At 43.8% G+C, this 21614-nt stretch overlaps 1 protein-coding gene across 1 annotated transcript in view; it reads right to left on the reverse strand.

The window, feature by feature from the left end:
- CTNNAL1 (catenin alpha like 1) overlaps nt 1-21614 on the reverse strand; it is a 382380-nt gene that overhangs the window by 32216 nt on the left and 328550 nt on the right. The gene's annotated exons all lie outside the window — the stretch shown is intronic.

The raw sequence follows: 21614 nt of genomic DNA on the forward strand, positions 1-21614 counted from the left end.
GGAAGAGAGACTGGGCTACACAGGTGGATGCAATATTGAACCTGAGGGCCGAAGTGGAAGTTTCCCAGGATTTTTTGAGTAGGCTTTCAATCTTCCTATCTAAGGGATCCTTTAACTGGGAGGAGTCTTCGAATGGCAGGGCAGTCTTTTTTGCCACTCTAGCCACCTGAACATCTATTTTTGGAATGTTCCATTTAATTGAATCCTCATCCAGAGGAAACCTGTGTTTAAAGTCTGACGGGGTGGTTAGCCGTTTTTCAGGAAGTTCCCACTCATTATTGATCATATCAATGATACTTTTATGTACGGGAAAACCAGGTTGTTTATCAGTATGTATGCCGAATAACTCATCCTGTATAGACTGAGGAACGGGTTCCTCCTTTAGTCCCATAGTATTCCTCACCGCGGACACCAATTCCTCAATATATTCAGAGGAAAAGAGGTATTTTCTGATCTCGGCAGTTTTATGCGGTAGGACATCTTCCCATTTAACTGAGGATGACGCATAAGAGCCATCAGATTCTGAGTCAGAATATTCCTGGATCTTCCTTTTCTTGGGAAGCGATGGACCAGGTGAGGGTGGTGGTGGAGGGGGTGTAAGCGTGGCTAAAGAGGTCTGAACCTCCTGTCTAACCAAGGAACGCATCTCTTCAATTAGTGAAGGATGTTCAGCCTGGATTATTTTGTCCGTACAGGGTTGGCACAATTTTTTCTCCCATTATAAGGGCAGTTTCCCATTACAAGTAGCACATTTGCGCTTAGTAGTAGCTTTATGGCCAGGCTTGTCTCCCTGAAATGAGAGAGGTATACTAAAATCCACCCTTCAAATAGGACCCGTCCCTGCCACACTTACTGGGGCTTTGGGAGCGCTGGGCTCTGCAGCTGCAGGGCAAGACGTATCCATGCTGAGCAGGCTTACCTGAGACGTCTTCTGCAGCTTATATAGAAAATAATGCTGCCCCAGCGATTGGCAATTAGCCGCCCCTCCTCCTCCGCAGTCCCAGGCAGGCGTGCGAGGATGCAGCGTGCCTCACACGCCGTTCGGAAGTCCATAACTCGGACAGAGTACCGCTCCTATGCAGGAGCGCCGACCCGGAAGTGAAGCGCCACGTGACTTCCGGGTCGCCGAACAGCGCACACAGGAGGGGGAGACGCTGGAGAGCTCAGGGAGGCCTCCGGGATGGGCTCACCGGTCCGCTTTACCCCCGCAAGGGGACGCAGGAGGACCAGGAATGCGGTCCCAGAATCCGAGGAGACGGGAGCATAACGGAGGAGGAAGCCCTGGGGGCCCGACCACCAGTGCCCGGCACAAGAAATAAGGTACACTGCCAGAGCTGGCCGCGCAGCGCACCAGGAACCTCTCCATGCCCCATGGGGAACAGGAAAGACACTGGTTAATGGGAGGTGGGAGGGGTTTTTAACCTCTTGTGCTTCCTGTCCCCCATTAGGGTATGGAGACAACCTCCTGGGCTGTCGTGGAAGGCAACTAGAGAAAAAGGTAATTAAAACATCCAATCACCAATGAACACCTGCAATGGTGACTATAAAAATCTACACACATAAGCATTGAAGAGCAATGAATGAGCACCAACCGCCCTACGCCTCAAATATAAACAGGGCATGATATTACTCCAACAAATAGGATCATGAAGATCACGAAAAAAATAATGATTAGAATTCTGTAAAAAAAACTACAAAAAGGATGCAGTAATCAAGTGTTCACATTAATCCCATAGTAATATTCAAATAAATGAAGCGTGCCCCAAAGGACAAAATGAAAGGCACAAAGAGGTGCTCTGATTCAAATAATGAAGAGTTGAAGAGCTACAAACCAGTCTGTGAGGTGAATCATGTTATGATAGGAGCATGACAGGAATAAAGCCTGACGCCAGCATGATGGCTAGAGAGAGGAGGAGGGGAGCCCCACGTGTATCGCCACCTGACAGCGTGGCTTCCTAAGGGGAAAATGGAAGGGGACTAATTGTCCCAATGTGTGTCCTTTTATACGCACAAGAAATAAACATAAATTACTTACACATGAGCTAGTATATGCGACCTTGGAGATGACGTCCGGAAACGGGGACCGCGCATGTGCGGTAGGCAAAGAAGAAGTATGTTGTAATTACCGACGCCGCAATGAACGAAAGAAGAAAGCTGCGCGCATGCAAATCTATGGCAAACATAACACCACTGGTGTGCCTCATGTATACTGGCATGATGGAGACGGCATACGAAGGTGGTAACTAAGCATGCGTGGTTGGTAGGAAGTGAAGCGCTGTTACCAATGAAGCCGGAGAGGAAACTGCATGCGTGCGCAATGCAAGCACATTGCGGTGTTAACCTCATTGAAACCTTGCATGCAATCAGCATGGGGGAAAGAAAGAAAACTTACATAGTGATGACAATATTTCCACACACCAAGTGGAATCCTATGTGGGGGAAATTAAATCCTGTTGTCCACATGTCCAAAAAGGAATTAACGCGTGCAATATCGCTGCACTGCGCTAACCGGAATCACATATTAGTCACGAAAAAATAAAAATAACACAAAATATATGCATACAAAAATAAATAAAAATGAAAATAAAGATAAATAGAAATAAAAATGAAAAATAAATAAAAATGAATGTAACAAATCACTGTATTATTATGTGCATGTGCTATACACATATCAATTGATGATAAAAGAACAACACCCTCAACAGAGCCATTATGTAATTGAATAATAACCTAATCCTAAAAAAATAATAAATTAAATATTAAGAAAATTAAAAAAAAAAAAGATAAAAAAATATATTAAATTAATCAGTTGCTGAAAGAAAAGAAAGAAAATGAATTTAATGGAAGAGAACATGATAAAAAAAATCAAAAACAATAAACAAATAGACACTGATAACAAGTGAGTAAACTAATGAAAGACAATTACGTCCCTTAATCAGACAAACAAATTATCGTTGAAATTGAAGAACTAGAGTCTGCAGAACATCTACATACAGGACATTTGCCCTCCTAGAAAACACTTTGGTGTCCGCTTACAAGCTGGTGACACTACAGAAGCAAGAAAGAACTACACGAAAGAAAAAAAACAGAATAATGCTATTATTACACTGCAAGGATCTGATCCTATGCTCAGCCACAGGCCATGTCATGCCCAGGCGCACAGCTTCCACACACTATTACTAAACCCTTCAAGAGATGGTACTTGTAACTAATGGCCGAGGATTTCATAGCTAGAAGTAGGCTTTCATTTCCGCTGCATCTCGATATCAGCTTCCTCCTGGCAGGGATTAATATGCGGTAATCAGAGCTGACAAATGCCCATGTTTATAGATGGCATGGCGCGCACTGCTAATCAGCATCGCCGGTTGGTGCCATATACACATTTTTCACCGTCAGAAGACAAGCAAATCTGCTTCCAGAAGCAGAAACAGGAATATTCATCTGCCTAAAGTTAACACGTTCTCCTAACATTCAAGTGATTAACTGCTTGCTAGTGCTTGAAAGCAATATTCAGAAAGCAGCACTGCGCATTACCGAGAGCATTACTCACAGGAGAAAGATGATGGGGAGGAAACACATTTTAGGAAAGTCAATGGGTTTATCATGGGGAGAAAGCAATGCCTAACAGTGGCAGGAAGCAATCGCCAAACTCCCATCCGGCACACTACTGACGGGTGCGCTGGTCTCATGCTCGCAGAGCGGCACGGTATGGCTGTACTACATCTCTGTGCCATACATGGCTGATACAGATGTTACCTGCTCTTCTCTCAGATGCTGGGCGGCACCATGTTATACACGTAGGGGGTAGGATTTTCAGTTTAGCACTATATCTGTAACCTACACTGCTTTCACACCTAGGAATGCTCTGGCTTTTCTGGTGTTTCTTTTTTAATCCCTTCATAGATGCTGAATAATGCAGCTGCAGCTTTCTTTCACTTAAGGCAAAATTAATTCACTGCCCTCATTCTATATTTAAATACACATGAGGCACATAACTGAAAAGGTAAGTTCATCTAAAGGCCAAAACAGAGAGCAACTAGAAACAGCAGCTTTCTCTTAACGATGAGGCAAATTTATGAATAAGCATTAGTTTCACAACTAAACTTGTATGGCCGACTTCCTTTCACGCTGCATGTCAGGGGCACTGAACACCAAGATGGCAGGGATCTCTCCCAAAAAGGGATTGTTGGAAACGAACCTTTTAAATAATACAATTGTCCACTAGATGGCGCATAAGCACTAACTGAAACACAGTCATATTGCAACAATTGTTAAAGGGTGGACGGTGACTTGTAGGATTGCTGCTTCCAACAGGAGGCACTATAGAATTCAAGCCCTCTTCCTCTCTATACAGGCAATTTGCATATCAAATGAAGCAGATTAATTATTGAGTCCAAATGGTGCTGTATAAATTCATCTTTAGTAATCTCCCCCTACAGGTGGCTGCAGGTAGACACTGTTTTAAAATGTAAATGAAAAGTTTCAACTGATTCATGCTGCCCAAACCACATACAGCATTAATCACGCTTTTCCCTGCACTGGTGCAGATGATTGACAGGTCTCTCCCAGAGCAACAGAAGAGTCAGCTGGGAGTGGACTAGTCTCATCTCCGGCTATAGTAGTCGGACGGATGTCAGTATATTTCCTCTGAAAATCCAGAGTGTATCACAGCTTCACATACCTGGCTGCCATCGTGTGATGTATGGGCAGCACGAGTCAAGTGACAGGTTCCCTTTACCTCCATCTATGTAGACAACTGGAGATTCACGTCAGGATAAAGCAGCTCTCATCACTTAGAAATTTTAGGATCAAATTAAATAGGAATTGGATTATGATACAAAAAGTAAGTAAAAATAGTGCGTGTAACATGTCATCACTCTTCGTTTTAAATATGTAAAGAAACTCCTATAGCCTTCGAGGCTATGTACAACATGACAGATTTTTTTTAAAAAATTCTACCGTATTGGGCTGCAGAATCGGTTAGTTCTATAGCTAGCTGATGTCTGCAATGCACAAATGTAACAAACACGTCTGAGCTCCTGCTTCTGATGGCTCTGCTCCCCACCTGCCTCCCACTGTTACGGCTTTGCACACACCACCCTATTTTGGTCCTGATGCTGTCCGCGAAAAAAAGACATCCAGTGCAGATGAGCGATTTTTTTCACTGATCGAATCTGCATGTGTAAAAAAAAAAAAAAAAAAAAAAAATCGCAGCATGCACTAGTTTATTCCATAAATCGCTCAAGTATATGGATGGGCAAAAAAAAATAAAAAATCAGCCATATGGAGCCACAGTTTAGCATCTGATCTTTATGGATACATTACAATTCTGTAACACAGGAAACTGTAAATAATCTGGTAAATTACTAATGGCTACTATTAAATCAGATTACACACAGATTACAAGCGAGAAGAAAAAATTGTCCAGAGTTTTCTGGATGAAATTCTTAATTTTTTATAGGCTCGTATGCACCTGGCCTTAGGTTGGATACAAACACCAATGGGTAACTATGAAAGAATCAATCTAGCTGCTTCAGTTTTATGACGCAGTAGTGATGAGCGAACGTGCTGGATAAGGCGTCTTCGGCGTAATTGAAAAATATATTCGAGTCCCCGCGGTTGCATGTCTTGCGGCTGTTAGGCAATCCCTGCATGTGTTGTGGTTGTCTAACAAACCAGTAATCCCTGCATGTGGTGTGGTTGTCTAACAAACAGACAATCCCTGCATGTGTTGTGGTTGTCTAACAAACAGACAATCCCTGCATGTGTTGTGGCTTTCTAACAAACAGGCAATCCCTGCATATGTTATGGCTGTCTAACAAACAAGTAATCCCTGCATGTGTTGTGGCTGTCTAACAAACAGGCAATCCCTGCATGTGTTGTGGCTGTCTAACAAACAGGTAATCCCTGCATGTGTTGTGGTTGTCTAACAAACAGGTAATCCCTGCAAGTGTTGTGGTTGTCTAACAAACAGACAATCCCTGCAAGTGTTGTGGTTATCTAACAAACAGGCAATCCCTGCATGTGTTGTGGTTGTCTAACAAACAGGCAATCCCTGCATGTCTTGTGGCTGTCTAACCAACAGGCAATCCCTGCATGTGGTGTGGCTGTCTAACAAACAGAATCTCTGCATGTGGTGTGGCTGTCTAACAAACAGGTAATCCCTGCATGTGTTGTGGTTGTCTAACAAACAGGCAATCCCTGCATGTGGTGTGGCTGTCTAACAAACAGGCAATCCCTGCATGAGTTGTGGCTGTGTAACAAACAGGTAATCCCTGCATGTGTTGTGGCTGTCTAACAAACAGGTAATCCCTGCATGTGTTGTGGCTGTGTAACAAACAGGCAATCCCTGCATGTGTTGTGGCTGTCTAACAAACAGGTAATCCCTGCATGTGTTGTGGCTGTCTAACAAACAGGTAATCCCTGCATGTGTTGTGGTTGTCTAACAAACAGACAATCCCTGCATGTCTTGTGGCTGTCTAACAAACAGGCAATCCCTGCATGTCTTGTGGCTGTCTAACAAACAGACAATCCCTGCATGTGTTTTAGCTGTCTAACAAACAGGTAATCCCAGCATGTGTTGTGGTTGTCTAACAAACAGGTAATCCCTGCATGTGTTGTGGCTGTCTAACAAACCAGTAATCCCTGCATGTGGTGTGGCTGTCTAACAAACAGGTAATCCCTGCATGTGTTGTGGCTGTCTAACAAACCAGTAATCCCTGCATGTGGTGTGGCTGTCTAACAAACAGGTAATCCCTGCATGTGTTGTGGCTTTCTAACAAACAGGCAATCCCTGCATGTGTTGTGGCTGTCTAACAAACCAGTAATCCCTGCATGTGTTGTGGTTGTCTAACAAACAGGTAATCCCTGCATGTGTTGTGGCTGTCTAACAAACCAGTAATCCCTGCATGTGGTGTGGCTGTCTAACAAACAGGTAATCCCTGCATGTGTTGTGGCTGTCTAACAGACAATCCCTGCATGTGTTGTGGCTTTCTAACAAACAGGCAATCCCTGCATGTGTTGTGGCTGTCTAACAAACCAGTAATCCCTGCATGTGGTGTGGCTGTCTAACAAACAGGTAATCCCTGCATGTGTTGTGGCTTTCTAACAAACAGGCAATCCCTGCATGTGTAGTGGCTGTCTAACAAACCAGTAATCCCTGCATGTGTTGTGGTTGTCTAACAAACAGGTAATCCCTGCATGTGTTGTGGCTGTCTAACAGACAGGCAATCCCTGCATGTGTTGTGGTTGTGTAACAAACAGGCAATCCCTGCATGTGTTGTGGCTGTCTAACAAACAGGTAATCCCTGCATGTGTTGTGGCTGTCTAACAAACAGGTAATCCCTGCATGTGTTGTGGTTGTCTAACAAACAGGTAATCCCTGCATGTGTTGTGGTTGTCTAACAAACAGGTAATCCCTGCATGTGTTGTGGCTGTCTAACAAACAGGCAATCCCTGCATGTGTTGCGGCTTTCTAACCAACAGGCAATCCCTGCATGTGTTTTAGCTGTCTAACAAACAGGTAATCCCAGCATGTGTTGTGGTTGTCTAACAAACAGGTAATCCCTGCGTGTTGTGGCTGTATAACAAACCAGTAATCCCTGCATGTGGTGTGGCTGTCTAACAAACAGGCAATCCCTGCATGTGTTGTGGCTGTCTAACAAACAGGTAATCCCTGCATGTGTTGTGGCTGTCTAACAGACAGACAATCCCTGCATGTGTTGCGGCTTTCTAACAAACAGGCAATCCCTGCATGTGTTGTGGCTGTCTAACAAACCAGTAATCCCTGCATGTGTTGTGGTTGTCTAACTAACAGGTAATCCCTGCATGTGTTGTGGTTGTCTAACAAACAGACAATCCCTGCATGTGTTCTGGCTGTCTAACAAACAGACAATCCCTGCATTTGTTGTGGCTTTCAAACAAACAGGTAATCCCTGCATGTGTTGTGGCTGTCTAACAAACAGGTAATCCCTGCATGTGTTGTGGTTTTCTAACAAACAGGTAATCCCTGCATGTGTTGTGGTTGTCTAACAAACAGGTAATCCCTGCAAGTGTTGTGGTTGTCTAACAAACAGACAATCCCTGCATGTCTTGTGGCTGTCTAACAAACAGGCAATCCCTGCATGTCTTGTGGCTGTCTAACAAACAGACAATCCCTGCATGTGTTTTAGCTGTCTAACAAACAGGTAATCCCAGCATGTGTTGTGGTTGTCTAACAAACAGGTAATCCCTGCATGTGTTGTGGCTGTCTAACAAACCAGTAATCCCTGCATGTGGTGTGGCTGTCTAACAAACAGGTAATCCCTGCATGTGTTGTGGCTGTCTAACAGACAATCCCTGCATGTGTTGTGGCTTTCTAACAAACAGGTAATCCCTGCATGTGTTGTGGCTGTCTAACAGACAGGCAATCCCTGCATGTGTTGTGGTTGTGTAACAAACAGGCAATCCCTGCATGTGTTGTGGCTGTCTAACAAACAGGTAATCCCTGCATGTGTTGTGGCTGTCTAACAAACAGGTAATCCCTGCATGTGTTGTGGTTGTCTAACAAACAGGCAATCCCTGCATGTGTTGTGGTTGTCTAACAAACAGGCAATCCCTGCATGTGTTGTGGCTGTCTAACAAACAGGTAATCCCTGCATGTGTTGTGGTTGTCTAACAAACAGGTAATCCCTGCATGTGTTGTGGTTGTCTAACAAACAGGTAATCCCTGCATGTGTTGTGGCTGTCTAACAAACAGGCAATCCCTGCATGTGTTGCGGCTTTCTAACCAACAGGCAATCCCTGCATGTGGTGTGGCTGTCTAACAAACAGACAATCCCTGCATGTCTTGTGGCTGTCTAACAAACAGGCAATCCCTGCATGTGTTGTGGCTGTCTAACAAACAGGTAATCCCTGTATGTGTTGCGGCTTTCTAACCAACAGGCAATCCCTGCATGTGGTGTGGCTGTCTAACAAACAGGTAATCCCTGCATGTGTTGTGGTTGTCTAACAAACAGGTAATCCCTGCATGTGGTGTGGCTGTCTAACAAACAGGCAATCCCTGCATGAGTTGTGGCTGTGTAACAAACAGGTAATCCCTGCAAGTGTTGTAGTTGTCTAACAAACAGACAATCCCTGCATGTGTTGTGGCTGTCTAACAAACAGGCAATCCCTGCATGTGTTGTGGTTGTCTAACAAACAGGCAATCCCTGCATGTGTTGTGGCTGTCTAACAAACAGGTAATCCCTGCATGTGTTGTGGTTGTCTAACAAACAGGTAATCCCTGCATGTGTTGTGGTTGTCTAACAAACAGGTAATCCCTGCATGTGTTGTGGCTGTCTAACAAACAGGCAATCCCTGCATGTGTTGCGGCTTTCTAACCAACAGGCAATCCCTGCATGTGGTGTGGCTGTCTAACAAACAGACAATCCCTGCATGTCTTGTGGCTGTCTAACAAACAGGCAATCCCTGCATGTGTTGTGGCTGTCTAACAAACAGGTAATCCCTGTATGTGTTGCGGCTTTCTAACCAACAGGCAATCCCTGCATGTGGTGTGGCTGTCTAACAAACAGGTAATCCCTGCATGTGTTGTGGTTGTCTAACAAACAGGTAATCCCTGCATGTGGTGTGGCTGTCTAACAAACAGGCAATCCCTGCATGAGTTGTGGCTGTGTAACAAACAGGTAATCCCTGCAAGTGTTGTAGTTGTCTAACAAACAGACAATCCCTGCATGTGTTGTGGCTGTCTAACAAACAGGCAATCCCTGCATGTGTTCTGGCTGTCTAACAAACAGACAATCCCTGCATTTGTTGTGGCTATCAAACAAACAGGTAATCCCTGCATGTGTTGTGGCTGTCTAACAAACCAGTAATCCCTGCATGTGTTGTGGCTGTCTAACAAACAGACAATCCCTGCATGTGTTGTGGTTGTCTAACAAACAGGTAATCCCTGCATGTGTTGTGGTTGTCTAACAAACAGGTAATCCCTGAATGTGTTGTGGTTGTCTAACAAACAGGTAATCCCTGCATGTGTTGTGGTTGTCTAACAAACAGACAATCCCTGCATGTCTTGTGGCTGTCTAACAAACAGGCAATCCCTGCATGTCTTGTGGCTGTCTAACAAACAGACAATCCCTGCATGTGTTTTAGCTGTCTAACAAACAGGTAATCCCAGCATGTGTTGTGGTTGTCTAACAAACAGGTAATCCCTGCATGTGTTGTGGCTGTCTAACAAACCAGTAATCCCTGCATGTGTTGCGGCTTTCTAAGAAACAGGCAATCCCTGCAAGTGTTGTGGTTGTCTAACAAACAGGTAATCCCTGCATGTGTTGTGGTTGTCTAACAAACAGGCAATCCCTGCATGTGTTGTGGCTGTGTAACAAACAGGCAATCCCTGCATGTGTTGTGGCTGTCTAACAAACCAGTAATCCCTGCATGTGTTGTGGTTGTCTAACAAACAGGTAATCCCTGCATGTGTTGTGGCTGTGTAACAAACAGGCAATCCCTGCATGTGTTGTGGCTGTCTAACAAACCAGTAATCCCTGCATGTGTTGTGGTTGTCTAACAAACAGGTAATCCCTGCATGTGTTGTGGCTGTCTAACAGACAGACAATCCCTGCATGTGTTGCGGCTTTCTAACAAACAGGCAATCCCTGCATGTGGTGTGGCTGTCTAACAAACAGGTAATCCCTGCATGTGTTGTGGCTTTCTAACAAACAGGCAATCCCTGCATGTGTTGTGGCTGTCTAACAAACAGGTAATCCCTGCATGTGTTGTGGTTGTCTAACAAACAGGTAATCCCTGCATGTGTTGTGGTTGTCTAACTAACAGGTAATCCCTGCATGTGTTGTGGTTGTCTAGCAAACAGACAATCCCTGCATGTCTTGTGGCTGTCTAACAAACAGACAATCCCTGCATGTGTTGTGGTTGTCTAACAAACAGGCAATCCCTGCATGTGGTGTGGCTGTCTAACAAACAGGCAATCCCTGCGTGTGTTGTGGCTGTCGAATAGCTGTGAGACAGATGCAAAATGAAAAAAAAAAAAATCACAGAAAGGGAGAAAACGCAGCCATATTTGCAATACCATCCAGACACAAATGCACAAAAGGATGCAGCAGGTCCCCCATGATAAAGGCGGAGGCAGCACAGGTGCAAAATACTATGGCTGTCTAACAAACAGACAATCCCTGCATGTGTTGTGGCTTTCAAACAAACAGGTAATGCCTGCATGTGTTGTGGCTTCTCTAAGAAACAGGTAATCCCTGCATGTGTTGTGGCTGTCCAACAAACAGACAATCCCTGCATGTGTTGTGGTTGTCTAACAAACCAGTAATCCCTGCATGTGTTGCCGCTGTCTAACAAACAGGTAATCCCTGCATGTGTTGTGGTTGTCTAACAAACAGGTAATCCCTGCATGTGTTGTGGTTGTCTAACAAACAGACAATCCCTGCATGTGTTGTGGTTGTCTAACAAACAGGTAATCCCTGCATGTGTTGCGGCTGTCTAACAAACAGGTAATCCCTGCATGTGTTGCGGCTGTCTAACAAACAGGTAATCCCTGCATGTGTTGTGGTTGTCTAACAAACAGGTAATTCCTGCATGTGTTGTGGTTGTCTAACAATCAGGTAATCCCTGCAAGTGTTGTAGTTGTCTAACAAACAGACAATCCCTGCATGTGTTGTGGCTGTCTAACAAACAGGTAATCCCTGCATGTGTTGTGGTTGTCTAACAAACAGGTAATTCCTGCATGTGTTGTGGTTGTCTAACAAACAGGTAATCCCTGCATATGTTGTGGTTGTCTAACAAACAGACAATCCCTGCAAGTGTTGTGGTTGTCTAACAAACAGACAATCCCTGCAAGTGTTGTGGTTGTCTAACAAACAGGTAATCCCTGCATGTGTTGTGGTTGTCTAACAAACAGGCAATCCCTGCATGTCTTGTGGCTGTCTAACAAACAGACAATCCCTGCATGTGTTGTGGCTGTCTAACAAACAGGTAATCCCTGCATGTGTTGTGGTTGTCTAACAAACAGACAATCCCTGCAAGTGTTGTGGTTGTCTAACAAACAGGTAATCCCTGCATGTGTTGTGGTTGTCTAACAAACAGGTAATCCCTGAATGTGTTGTGGTTGTCTAACAAACAGGTAATCCCTGCATGTGTTGTGGTTGTCTAACAAACAGACAATCCCTGCAAGTGTTGTGGTTGTCTAACAAACAGGTAATCCCTGCATGTGTTGTGGTTGTCTAACAAACAGACAATCCCTGCATGTCTTGTGGCTGTCTAACAAACAGGCAATCCCTGCATGTCTTGTGGCTGTCTAACAAACAGGCAATCCCTGCATGTGTTGCGGCTTTCAAACCAACAGGCAATCCCTGCCTGTGGTGTGGCTTTCTAACAAACAGGTAATCCCTGCATGTGTTGTGGTTGTCTAACAAACAGACAATCCCTGCATGTGTTGTGGTTGTCTAACAAACAGGTAATCCCTGCATGTGTTGCGGCTGTCTAACAAACAGGTAATCCCTGCATGTGTTGCGGCTGTCTAACAAACAGGTAATCCCTGCATGTGTTGTGGTTGTCTAACAAACAGGTAATTCCTGCATGTGTTGTGGTTGTCTAACAATCAGGTAATCCCTGCAAGTGTTGTAGTTGTCTAACAAACAGACAATCCCTGCATGTGTTGTGGCTGTCTAACAAACAGGTAATCCCTGCATGTGTTGTGGTTGTCTAACAAACAGGTAATTCCTGCATGTGTTGTGGTTGTCTAACAAACAGGTAATCCCTGCAAGTGTTGTAGTTGTCTAACAAACAGGTAATCCCTGCATGTGTTGTGGTTGTCTAACAAACAGACAATCCCTGCAAGTGTTGTGGTTGTCTAACAAACAGGTAATCCCTGCATGTGTTGTGGTTGTCTAACAAACAGACAATCCCTGCATGTCTTGTGGCTGTCTAACAAACAGGCAATCCCTGCATGTCTTGTGGCTGTCTAACAAACAGACAATCCCTGTATGTGTTGTAGCTGTCTAACAAACAGGTAATCCCAGCATGTGTTGTGGTTGTCTAACAAACAGGTAATCCCTGCATGTGTTGTGGCTGTCTAACAAACCAGTAATCCCTGCATGTGGTGTGGCTGTCTAACAAACAGGTAATCCCTGCATGTGGTGTGGCTGTCTAACAAACAAGTAATCCCTGTATGTGTTGTGGCTGTCTAACAAACAGACAATCCCTGCATGTGTTGTGGCTTTCTAACAAACAGGCAATCCCTGCATATGTTATGGCTGTCTAACAAACAAGTAATCCCTGCATGTGTTGTGGCTGTCTAACAAACAGGCAATCCCTGCATGTCTTGTGGCTGTCTAACAAACAGGCAATCCCTGCATGTGTTGTGGCTGTCTAACAAACAGGTAATCCCTGCATGTGTTTTGGTTGTCTAACAAACAGGTAATCCCTGCAAGTGTTGTGGTTGTCTAACAAACAGACAATCCCTGCAAGTGTTGTGGTTATCTAACAAACAGGTAATCCCTGCATGTGTTGTGGTTGTCTAACAAACAGGCAATCCCTGCATGTCTTGTGGCTGTCTAACAAACAGACAATCCCTGCATGTGTTGTGGCTGTCTAACAAACAGGTAATCCCTGCATGTGTTGTGGTTGTCTACCAAACAGACAATCCCTGCAAGTGTTGTGGTTGTCTAACAAACAGGTAATCCCTGCATGTGTTGTGGTTGTCTAACAAACAGACAATCCCTGCATGTCTTGTGGCTGTCTAACAAACAGGCAATCCCTGCATGTCTTGTGGCTGTCTAACAAACAGGCAATCCCTGCATGTGTTGCGGCTTTCAAACCAACAGGCAATCCCTGCCTGTGGTGTGGCTTTCTAACAAACAGGCAATCCCTGCATGTGTTGTGGCTGTCTAACAAACAGGTAATCCCTGCATGTGTTGCGGCTTTCTAACCAACAGGCAATCCCTGCATGTGGTGTGGCTGTCTAACAAACAGGTAATCCCTGCATGTGTTGTGGTTGTCTAACAAACAGGCAATCCCTGCATGTGGTGTGGCTGTCTAACAAACAGGCAATCCCTGCATGTGTTGTGGCTGTGTAACAAACAGGCAATCCCTGCATGTGTTGTGGCTGTCTAACAAACAGGTAATCCCTGCATGTGTTGTGGCTGTCTAACAAACAGGTAATCCCTGCATGTGTTGTGGCTGTCTAACAAACAGGCAATCCCTGCATGTGTTCTGGCTGTCTAACAAACAGACAATCCCTGCATTTGTTGTGGCTTTCAAACAAACAGGTAATCCCTGCATGTGTTGTGGCTGTCTAACAAACCAGTAATCCCTGCATGTGTTGTGGCTGTCTAACAAACAGACAATCCCTGCATGTGTTGTGGTTGTCTAACAAACAGGTAATCCCTGCATGTGTTGTGGTTGTCTAACAAACAGGTAATCCCTGCATGTGTTGTGGTTGTCTAACAAACAGACAATCCCTGCATGTCTTGTGGCTGTCTAACAAACAGGCAATCCCTGCATGTCTTGTGGCTGTCTAACAAACAGACAATCCCTGCATGTGTTGTAGCTGTCTAACAAACAGGTAATCCCAGCATGTGTTGTGATTGTCTAACAAACAGGTAATCCCTGCATGTGTTGTGGCTGTCTAACAAACCAGTAATCCCTGCATGTGGTGTGGCTGTCTAACAAACAGACAATCCCTGCATGTGTTGTGGCTTTCTAACAAACAGGCAATCCCTGCATGTGTTGTGGCTGTCTAACAAACCAGTAATCCCTGCATGTGGTGTGGCTGTCTAACAAACAGGTAATCCCTGCATGTGTTGTGGCTGTCTAACAGACAGACAATCCCTGCATGTGTTGTGGCTGTCTAACAAACAGGTAATCCCTGCATGTGTTGTGGTTGTCTAACAAACAGGCAATCCCTGCATGTGTTGTGGCTGTGTAACAAACAGGCAATCCCTGCATGTGTTGTGGCTGTCTAACAAACAGGTAATCCCTGCATGTGTTGTGGCTGTCTAACAAACAGGTAATCCCTGCATGTGTTGTGGTTGTCTAACAAACAGGCAATCCCTGCATGTGTTGTGGTTGTCTAACAAACAGGTAATCCCTGCATGTGTTGTGGTTGTCTAACAAACAGACAATCCCTGCATGTCTTGTGGCTGTCTAACAAAAAGACAATCCCTGCATGTGTTGTGGTTGTCTAACAAACAGGTAATCCCTGCATGTGTTGTGGTTGTCTAACAAACAGGTTATCCCTGCAAGTGTTGTAGTTGTCTAACAAACAGACAATCCCTGCATGTGTTGTGGTTGTCAAACAAACAGGCAATCCCTGCATGTGTTGCGGCTGTCTAACAAACAGGCAATCCCTGCGTGTGTTGTGGCTTTCTAACAAACAGGCAATACCTGCATGTGGTGTGGCTGTCTAACAAACAGGTAATCCCTGCATGTGTTGTGGTTGTCTAACAAACAGGCAATCCCTGCATGTGTTGTGGCTGTGTAACAAACAGGCAATCCCTGCATGTGTTGTGGCTGTCTAACAAACAGGTAATCCCTGCATGTGTTGTGGCTGTCTAACAAACAGGTAATCCCTGCATGTGTTGTGGTTGTCTAACAAACAGGCAATCCCTGCATGTGTTGTGGTTGTCTAACAAACAGGCAATCCCTGCATGTGTTGTGGCTGTCTAACAAACAGGTAATCCCTGCATGTGTTGTGGTTGTCTAACAAACAGGTAATCCCTGCATGTGTTGTGGTTGTCTAACAAACAGGTTATCCCTGCAAGTGTTGTAGTTGTCTAACAAACAGACAATCCCTGCATGTGTTGTGGTTGTCTAACAAACAGGCAATCCCTGCATGTGTTGCGGCTGTCTAACAAACAGGCAATCCCTGCGTGTGTTGTGGCTTTCTAACAAACAGGCAATACCTGCATGTGGTGTGGCTGTCTAACAAACAGGCAATCCCTGCATGTGTTGCGGCTGTCGAATAGCTGTGAGACAGATGCAAAATGAAAAAAAAAAAAATCACAGAAAGGGAGAAAACGCAGCCATATTTGCAATACCATCCAGACACAAATGCACAAAAGGATGCAGCAGGTCCCCCATGATAAAGGCGGAGGCAGCACAGGTGCAAAATACTAATAACACCACTTTTTAACCCACCAAACACCTGTGGGGTGATTGCCTAGTATTCTAATCGCACACAGGCTTGCATAGGGTGGAATTCACACCATGAACATGAGATGCACCTGTGTAAATATAACAGCCTATTACCAACACCCCTACTATTACATCAGGCGGGCTGCCAATACCATACGTGCCCCTACAGGCCAGACATCCCACATTACCCAGCCACCACTAGACTCACCCGTTGTGCACCCTGCATAAAAACGGGCAAAAAAGATGTATATAATACATGAGCTATTGGACGATATTTTGGCCAAAATACATTGGCAGCCTGCCTAATGTAATAGTAGGGGTTCTGGTAACAGACTGTTATACGGACAGAGGTGCATATCACATAATGGTGTGAATTCCATCCTATGTAAGCCTGTGTGCATTTTGAATACTAGGCAGCTATTCCATGGATGATGGGTGGGTTAGTAACTGGTTGTTTTCAGTATTTTGCAACAGTGCTGCCCCTGCCTTTATTATGGAGGTCTGCTGCATCATTCTTATGCATTTGGTATTGCAAGTATGGCTGATTTTTCTCTCTTTCAGTGATGTTTACATTGATTTTTAGTCAATTTTGCAGATGCAAAAAGGAAGCAAATCAAAAACCTACCAATTTCCAACAGTGTCTCATTGATCCCCATCAGATCAGAATAGGACATGCTCTGAGTCACATGGATTCCTCTCTCGAATCCATGATTTTATCTGCGATGTGTCAGACAGTTTTGGCCTTTATGACAAACCTTTTTTTCCCCATTTTTCTATTGTTGCGTTTCTTTTGATTTTTTCAGCAACATAGTCATATGAGGTTTCAGCACAAGAAGCAGGAGCCTCGTTGTGTATGGCATGGGCACAAGTTTGGTGTTGTGGCATCCATCAGACATAACCGTACATTCAATTGTGACGAATTTCCCGTAATTTGGACATAGAGCTACATCCATTTGTGACAACTGCTTAAAGGAAATGTGAATACATCAATTCTACTCTATGGGTCTGAGGACTGTCCAATAACGTGTCACACAGATGTGCTACATTCACACTTCCATGTGACTCGTCCTTCTGCTGTCCATTCTTTTGTTGGACTGCACACTGACCCATACAATTTCATTCATCCATTCACATAGCTGTTTTGAAAACCGGACCAGTGTGTTTTGCCTGGGAGACTCACAACAGGTCCTATGCTCATCCTTTTCGTGGATCAAACTAGGCCATTAAGGTCTATCAGCATCTGTGTAAAACGAATTAAACTTTGTCAGAGGTCCATCCATGTTTCTTCACTGATGCATTGCTAATGGATGTTAATGAAAAATAGGTTCCCACCAGTCTGTTTTGGTTTTTATGAGGTCAAAGTATGTAAAGTCTTATGGAAGGCACAGAAAGCAGGCTACAGAGGAAAGCACACGAACAAGGAAATATGTTCAGCACTGGAGTATGTCAAAAGTAAACAAATTGAACATATTCCTCTTCCTTGCAACCAATATTTGTTTTTGTGCTTTCATTTTTTTCCAGTCTTTAAAAGAGCCACATTTTTTTTTTTTTATGTCTACATAGCCATACGAGGGCTTAGTTTTTGCAAGAGGAACTTTAGTTTTGAATGACACCATTCATTTTATCATGCAGTATTTTGAAAAAAAAAAAAAAAGGGAAAAAAATGGTAAGTGCAGTGAAATCCTAAAAAAAAAAAAAATTGCAATTCCGCCATTATTTCTTAGGTTTTGTTGTTATTTAATTTATTGAATGGGTAAAATTATTCTTAAGATCAGTATGATTACAGTGATAAACTTATACAGGGAATTATCGTACTGGCTAAACAATTTGATATTTTGATAAATGGGATTTTTTCAGATGTCGTAATACAAATTTACTTTTTATTCTCTAATTTTTAAGATCTTTATTTTTAACTAGCTGTACTACCCGGCTTCGCCCGGGTTAATGACTGCTGTTAGCAAAATAGAATGTGTTAACAAAAATTTATTCTGCACACAAAAACCACAAAACAAATAGATAGAAATGTAATTATTAAAAGGCAAAAACTAAGCAAATAGAAGCATTTCACAACATATATTAGCTTTGTTATACTGAGAATGTCTTTGTTGCCTATATTAACCAATCAGAGCTCAGGTTAATTAACTGTAGCAAAATAGAAGCTGAGCTGTGATTGGTTGCTATTGGCAGCCTGATAAATCCCCAGCCAACAGGAAGCCCTCCCCCCTGGCAGTATATATTAGCTCACACATACACATAATAGACAGGTCATGTGACTGACAGCTGCCGTATTTCCTATATGGTACATTTGTTGCTCTTGTAGTTTGCTTATTAATCAGATTTTTATTTTTGAAGGACAATACCAGACTTGTGTGTGTTTTAGGGCGAGTTTTATGTGTCAAGTTGTGTGTGTTGAGTTGCGTGTGGCGACATGCATGTAGCGACTTTTGTGAGATGAGTTTTGTGTGGCGACATGCGTGTAGCAACATTTTGTGTGTTGAGTTGCATGTGACAGGTTAGTGTAGCAAGTTGTGTGCAGCAAGATTTGTGCATGGCGAGTTTTGCGCGTGGCGAGTTTTATGTGTGGTGCATTTTGAGTATGTGCAAGTTTTGTGTGAGGCAACTTTTGCATGTGGTGCAACTTTTGTACATGTGGCAATTTTTCTGTGTGTGCAAGTTTTGCATGAGGTGAGTTTTCCATGAGGTGAGTTTTGCACGTGTGGCGAGTTTTGCGTGAGCCTAGTTTTGCATATGGCGAGTTTTGCATGTAGCGAGTTTTGAGTGGTGACTTTTGTGTTTCGACTTTTATGTGGCGAGGTTGGTGTGTGTGTGTGGTGAAATGTGTGCTGAGGGTGGTATATGTGTTCAAGCACGTGGTAGTGTGTGGCGCATTTTGTGTTTGTGTTCATATCCCCGTGTGTGGTGAGTATCCCATGTCGGGGCCCCACCTTAGCAACTGTACGGTATATACTCTTTGTCGCCATCGCTCTCATTCTTTAAGTCCTCATTGTTCACATCTGGCAGCTGTCAATTTTCCTCCAACACTTTTCCCTTCACTTTTTCCCCATTATGTAGATAGGAGCAAAATTGTTTGGTGAATTGGAACGCGCGGGGTTAAAATTTCACCTCACAACATAGCCTATGACGCTCTCGGGGTCCAGACGTGTGACTGTGCAAAATTTTGTGGCTGTAGCTGCGACGGTACAGATGCCAATCCCGGACATACACACATACATACATACACACATTCAGCTTTATATATTAGATATACCTGTATGTAATCTCCTGTATATAGTATATACCTGTGTGTCATCTCACCTATATATAGTATATATCTGTGTGTCATCTCCTGTATATAGTATATACCTGTATGTCATCTCCTCCTATACATAGCATATACCTGTGTCATCTCCTCCTGTATATACTATATACCTGTAGGTAATCTGCTCCTGTATATAGTATATACCTGTGTGTCATCTCCTCCTGTATATAGTATATACCTGTATGTCATCTCCTCCTGTATGTAGTATGTACCTGTATGTCATCTCCTCCTCTATATAGTATATACCTGTGTGTCATCTCTCCTGTATATAGTATATATCTGTGTGTCATCTCCTCCTGTATATAGTATATACCTGTGTGTCATCTCCCCTGTAAATAGTATATACCTGTGTGTCATCTCCTGTATATAGTATATAGCTGTATGCCATCTCCTCCTGTATTAGCCCTCGTTCACACGTTATTTGGTCAGTATTTTTACCTCAGTATTTGTAAGCTAAAATGGCAGCCTGATAAATCCCCAGCCAACAGTAAGCCCACCCCCTGGCAGTATATATTAGCTCACACATACACATAATAGACTGGTCATGTGACTGACAGCTGCCGGATTCCTATATGGTACATTTGTTGCTCTTGTAGTTTGTCTGCTTATTAATCAGATTTTTATTTTTGAAGGATACCAGACTTGTGTGTGTTTTAGGGCGAGTTTCGTGTGTCAAGTTGTGTGTGTTGAGTTGCGTGTGGCGACATGCATGTAGGGACTTTTGTGAGATGAGTTTTGTGTGGCGACATGCGTGTAGCAACTTTTTGTGTGTCGAGTTGCATGTGACAGGTTAGTGTAGCAAGTTGTGTGCAGCAAGTTTTGCGCATGGCGAGTTTTGCGCGTGGCGAGTTTTATGTGTGGTGCCTTTTGAGTATGTGCAAGTTTTGTGTGAGGCAACTTTTGCATGTGTTGCAACTTTTGTGCATGTGGCAATTTTTCTGCGTGTGGCAATTTTTCTGCGTGTGCAAGTTTTGCGTGTGGCGAGTTTTGCACGTGTGGCGAGTTTTGCATGTGGAGAGTTTTGCGCGTGGCGAGTTTTGAGCGGCGACTTTTGTGTTTCTACTTTTATGTGGCGAGGTTGGTGTATGTGTGGTGAAATGTGCACTGAGGGTGGTATATGTGTTCGAGCACGTGGTAGTGTGTGGCGCATTTTGTGTGTGTGTTCATATCCCCGTGGTGGTGTGATTATCCCATGTTGGGGCCCCACCTTAGCAACTGTACAGTATATACTCTTTGGTGCCATCGCTGTCATTCTTTAAGTCCCCCTTGTTCACATCTGGCAGCTGTTAATTTGCCTCCAACACTTTTCCTTTCATTTTTTCCCCATTATGTAGATAGGGGCAAAATTGTTTGGTGACTTGGAAAGCGCGGGGTTAAAATTTCACCTCACAATATAGCTTTGACGCTCTCAGGGTCCAGACGTGTGACTGTGCAAAATTTTGTGCCTGTAGCTGCGACGCCTCCAACACTTTTCCTTTCACTTTTTCCCCATTATGTAGATAGGGGCAAAATTGTTTGGTGAATTGGAAAGCGCGGGGTTAAAATTTCACCTCACAACATAGCCTATGACGCTCTCGGGGTCCAGACGTGTGACTGTGCAAAATTTTGTGGCTGTAGCTGCTACGGTTCAGATGCCAATCCCGGACATACATACATACATACATACACACACACACACATTCAGCTTTATATATTAGATAAGGGAAAGGGTGGTGATTACATTTTCTTTTCCAACGTTTTCCCTTTTAAGTTCCTTTAACTGATTTGAAACTGCAATATATAGCCTGACATGGCACATGTCAGTAAGGGGTGAAAGTAGCAATATTCTAAATGTATAGTTTGCTTTATTTGAGCTGGAGCTCCGTTATATCCAGATTAAACGATTTCATTACAGGCAGTTTTGTCAAGCTCTCCGGTGTAGACAAGTCAGTGTCGGGCTACCTGTAAATGACATCCTGCTTAGCGGCTCTCAGACTTCTCCCCACCCAGCACTTTCTCTTCTACATGTCCCCCGCACAGCTGTAGACCCAATTCCTGCCTTATGTAAGTGGAGCAGTGATATCCCTACAGAGTTCTAATATTCCCGACCCACATTGTCTATGCAGTCTGAGTGCAGCATGCAGAATCTCCAGTTTATTCTACGTGATGCAGCTTCACACGG

The sequence above is a fragment of the Ranitomeya variabilis genome, chromosome 6 (assembly GCF_051348905.1).
Source record: "Ranitomeya variabilis isolate aRanVar5 chromosome 6, aRanVar5.hap1, whole genome shotgun sequence".
In the NCBI taxonomy this organism is placed as follows: domain Eukaryota; kingdom Metazoa; phylum Chordata; class Amphibia; order Anura; family Dendrobatidae; genus Ranitomeya; species Ranitomeya variabilis.